We start from the raw sequence: 4,952 nt of genomic DNA on the forward strand, positions 1-4,952 counted from the left end.
ATAATTTTATGCCAATAAAATTTTATGCCAATAAAATTTTCTGCCAATAAAATTTGATGCCAATAAAATTTTCTGCCAATATAATTTTATGCCAATAAAATTGTATGCCAATAAAATTTTTTTGCCAATAATTATTAGCAAAAAATTGATCTTTGTCAATGGAATTTAAATTTAAAAAAGTAAAATAAATACAAAACAATACAAGAACAACGCGTCAACTCAACAGAGATCAAATGGGAAAATAATTCACCGACTCCAGATATTTTCATATCGGAGGGTTCGGCTCGGTAGAACTCCTAACGGGGCCTATAAATAAATCCTACAGATCCCTCAACATAAACATTTAAAAAAATCTTTTGTTATCCTACATGTATTCAAAATGACCGACTTTTGCATCTTTATATATAAATTTTTTGATAGATCTAATACGCCTAAATTTTTAATAAGAGAGCTAGGTATAATGCCGGTAGCCGAAATAACGAATGGTAATATTTTTATAGCCTGAGAATGCCAAATTCTTTTTTTCTCATTTCCTAAATCTGTGTATTTTCTTATTTTTTCACTAACAGATTTTTGAATATTACAGGAATTCGGAATAGCGACATCGATGATATAAGTTATTTTTAAAAAATTTGTCATGTAAAACTATATCGGTTCTATTATGACTAATCGCTCGATCTGTTAGTTATATATTTAGTTAGTTATGTTAGTTATTTATTATTATTATTATTATATATATGTTAAGTTTTTATTTTTATTTGAAATATGTTCTTATTGTGTAAATTTGAAATAACTACGTACCTCTGTATTAAGTTTTTTTAAACTCACCGGGAACGGTCGGTCGGTATCACCGATTAAATGAAATAATTTAAAATTTCCAAAATGCGAATACGAAAGTAAATTTATTTACCGAGACCGAGCGCCTTGTGCCCGGTTTCGCGAGCCGCCCGAGGCCCGACGGCCCGGCCGCCTGCGCGCCTTCGAGGGGTCGGAGCGGGCGCACCGCGCTCGGCGCCGTCCCGAGCGAGAACGCGACCCGGCACAGCTTTGTGCCCGCCGAGTGTGGCGGGCTCTCGATGCACGGCGTTCGCAAACTGCGGCGGCCTATCGGTCGTGTCGGCGGTGTTATTTGCGAGAAACTACGTGACGCCCGCTTCTGCGCGGCGTTCGCGCTCATGTTTTGACTCTGGAGTTCCGCGCGAGCAGAATTTTCAAAAGCAAAGGCGGAGGATTTTATCCCCGTCTCACTGTTGCCTCGCCAAAGGCGTGCGCTTTCGGTGTACACGTTTTACGAATGGGAATTATAAATCGGACGATAGCGTCGTCGCGGGTGCGGTCTCTCTCTCTCGGGCGGGAGCCGTCCTACGCGCGCTTTCTTCGTTTGAAGCAAAAATTTTCCCGCGGAGCTTTCGTCTAGCGACGGTCGCCGAGCGGGAGAATATAGCGGTACGCATAATGAGCGTGACTCGTGCGGGTGACTCCGTCGCGTGTTCTTTAACGCCGTGTTGTCCGCGCCCTCTACGCGAGGGCGGGCCTCTGTCGTTCGGAGGATTAAAAACCCTCCGACGGTGGTGCAGCTCCCTGGTTGATCCTGCCAGTAATCATATGCTTGTCTCAAAGACTAAGCCATGCAAGTCTCAGTAAAAGCCGAATTAAGGTGAAACCGCGAATGGCTCAATATATCAGTTTTGGTTCCTTAGATCGTACACGGTTACTTGGATAACTGTGGCAATTCTAGAGCTAATACATGCAAACGAGGTTCTGACCGGTAACGGGAGGAATGCTTTTATTAGATCAAAAACCAATCGGCGGCGGGGTTCGCGCCCCGTCCGTCGCCATTCGAGATGACTCTAGATAACTTTGAGCTGATCGCACGGTCTAGCACCGGCGACGCATCTTTCAAATGTCTGCCTTATCAACTGTCGATGGTAGTTTATGCGACTACCATGGTTGTCACGGGTAACGGGGAATCAGGGTTCGATTCCGGAGAGGGAGGCCTGAGAAACGGCTACCACATCCACGGAAGGCAGCAGGCGCGCAAATTACCCACTCCCGGCACGGGGAGGTAGTGACGAAAAATAACGATACGGGACTCGTCCGAGGCCTCGTGATCGGAATGATTACACTTTAAATCCTTTAATGAGGATCCATTGGAGGGCAAGTCTGGTGCCAGCAGCCGCGGTAATTCCAGCTCCAATAGCATATACTAAAGTTGTTGCGGTTAAAAAGCTCGTAGTTGAAATTGTGTCCTGCGGTGTCGGTCTACCGAATGCGGTACGACAGGCACGTCTGCGGGGCTTCTCGCCGGTGCGTCCACCGCCGGCGTGTGTCGGTCGGCCTCACGGTCGGCCGCGCACCGAGGCGGGCCGTCGCGGCTGTTTACTTTGAACAAATTAGAGTGCTCAAAGCGGGCTAACACTTGCCTGAATATTGTACGCATGGAATAATAGAATAGGACCTCGGTTCTGTTTTGTTGGCTTTCTGATACCAGAGGTAATGATTAATAGGGACGACTGGGGGCATTCGTATTGAGACGTTAGAGGTGAAATTCTTGGATCGTCGCAAGACGGACTAAAGCGAAAGCATTTGCCAAAGGTGTTTTCATTAATCAAGAACGAAAGTTAGAGGTTCGAAGGCGATTAGATACCGCTGTAGTTCTAACCATAAATGATGCCAGCCAGAATCCGCCGAAGTTTCATAATTTTAACCCGGTGGGCAGCTCCCGGGAAACCAAAGCTTTCGGGCTCCGGGGGGAGTATGGTTGCAAAGCTGAAACTTAAAGGAATTGACGGAAGGGCACCACCAGGAGTGGAGCCTGCGGCTTAATTCGGACTCAACACGGGAAAACTCACCAGGCCCGGACACTGGAAGGATTGACGGATTAACAGCTCTTTCTCGATTCGGTGGGTGGTGGTGCATGGCCGCTCTTAGTTGGTGGAGCGATTTGTCAGGTTAATTCCGGTAACGAACGTAACTCTAGCCTATTAAATAGACGTGCAACCGGTATCACGAGGGTCCGTGTGCGCGCGGCTTCGGCGTTCGCGCGTCGGGGTCGTGCGTTTCGCGGTCTTCACTACCGGCGTACAATGAAAATCTTCTTAGAGGGACCGGCGGTATATATAGCCGCACGAGATTGAGCAATAGCAGGTCTGTGATGCCCTTAGATGTCCTGGGCCGCACGCGCGCTACACTGAAGGGATCAGCGTGTCCTCCTTGGCCTAACGGCCCGGGTAACCCGATGAAACCCCTTCGTGATAGGGATTGGGGTTTGCAATTCTCCCCCATGAACGAGGAATTCCTAGTAAAAGCGAGTCACCAGCTCGCGTTGATTGCGTCCCTGCCCTTTGTACACACCGCCCGTCGCTACTACCGATGGATGATTTGGTGAGGTCTTCGGACTGGTGCGCGGAAGCTCTCACGGGCATCCGACGCGTCGGAAAGTTTGACCGAATTTGATCATTTAGAGGAAGTAAAAGTCGTAACAAGGTTTCCGTAGGTGAACCTGCGGAAGGATCATTTCCTGTGTTTAATGTTTGTGCTTTCCATGATATGAAATATTATTATGAAACAAAACATATATTATACATATAAACCATAATCGAACGAATGCTAAATTACTGCGTCGGAGATCGCCCTAGGGCGCCGATGCGAACCGAGAACCGCCGGCGTCGAGCGGAGGAGGGCTCCGTCCTCTATCCGCTCGTCCGGTGAAATTTTACCCGTCGCCGTGAAGGCGGCGGTACAAAATTAATCTTTTTGTCGAATGGAATTATAAACATTTCGAAAACGCAAACCAAATTGTAAAAACCGAAAACTAAAACGTATCTATTTATGTTTGTTTTATCATTATTACCCTGAACGGCGGATCACTCGGCTCGTGGGTCGATGAAGAACGCAGCTAAATGCGCGTCAGAGTGTGAACTGCAGGACACATGAGCATCGACATTTCGAACGCACATTGCGGTCCGAGCAAGACGTAGTTTGTCGACGGACCACTCCTGTTTGAGGGTCGCGCACACAATGCGACCAGACTGTTCTCTCGCCCCCGTCCTCGGACGTGTGGGCGCGCAGAGCGAGCGTTGCCGGCGTCGCCGGGGCCCGCGCGCGTCGTCTCCTCGGAGACGCGCGCCGGGACCTCGGCGTCCGGTTAAATTTGACGAAGTGCTCTCTCGATGCGCGCGATTTCCGCTTGCGTTATACCAAACGCGGAGGAACGCGTGCGAGCCTTGAGCTAGCGACGACGCTGAAAACTGGGCAGTCTACCGCGCGAGCGGTCGGCTGTCCGGGGCGATCTTCGCGCTCTCGGCCGCGCGCACCTCCGCGGACGCTCGTCGGTTTCGCGCCCGCTTGACAGAGTCTGCACGGGCGAGAATACGCGCACACTGTTGCTTTGCGTACTTCTCGAATTTATAAAATTTTTGTTGTCGACCTCAAATCAGGAGAGATCACCCGCCGAACTTAAGCATATCAGTAAGCGGAGGAAAAGAAACTAACGAGGATTCCCCGAGTAGCGGCGAGCGAAACGGGAAGAGCCCAGCGCTGAATCCTGCGGCCCCGGCGGGCCGCCGGGAAATGTAGCGTTCGGGAGGAGAGTTATACATACACGCGCGGTCATTAGTCACGGCTGCCTGTCCAAGTTCATCTTGAACGGGGCCCGCTTACCCGCAGAGGGTGCCAGGCCCGTGGTGACGGTAGCCGGCCGCGACGGTCTCTCTCCCTAGAGTCGGGTTGCTTGAGAGTGCAGCCCTAAGTGGGTGGTAAACTCCATCTAAGGCTAAATACTACCACGAGACCGATAGCGAACAAGTACCGTGAGGGAAAGTTGAAAAGAACTTTGAAGAGAGAGTTAAAGAGTACGTGAAACCGTTCAGGGGTAAACCTGTGGAACTCAAACGAGCGAACGGGGAGATTCATCGTGTCTTCCGTCGGGGCTCGCGCCTCGCGCAAACCTT

General features: G+C 49.6%; 2 non-coding genes across 2 annotated transcripts; both read left to right on the forward strand.

Annotated features, from left to right (window-relative positions):
• The first annotated feature begins 1,578 nt into the window (after positions 1–1,578).
• On the forward strand, positions 1,579–3,519 carry LOC149408387 (small subunit ribosomal RNA). The gene has a single exon (XR_016305630.1). It is a non-coding gene; the product is annotated as a small subunit ribosomal RNA (ribosomal RNA).
• A 331-nt stretch (positions 3,520–3,850) lies between these two features.
• On the forward strand, positions 3,851–4,012 carry LOC149408388 (5.8S ribosomal RNA). The gene has a single exon (XR_016305628.1). It is a non-coding gene; the product is annotated as a 5.8S ribosomal RNA (ribosomal RNA).
• The last annotated feature ends 940 nt before the right edge of the window (positions 4,013–4,952 follow it).

The sequence above is a fragment of the Hesperophylax consimilis genome, unplaced genomic scaffold (genome assembly GCF_061612785.1).
Source record: "Hesperophylax consimilis isolate HC1 unplaced genomic scaffold, BYU_Hcon_1.0 scaffold_366, whole genome shotgun sequence".
Classification (NCBI taxonomy): Eukaryota; Metazoa; Arthropoda; class Insecta; order Trichoptera; family Limnephilidae; genus Hesperophylax; species Hesperophylax consimilis.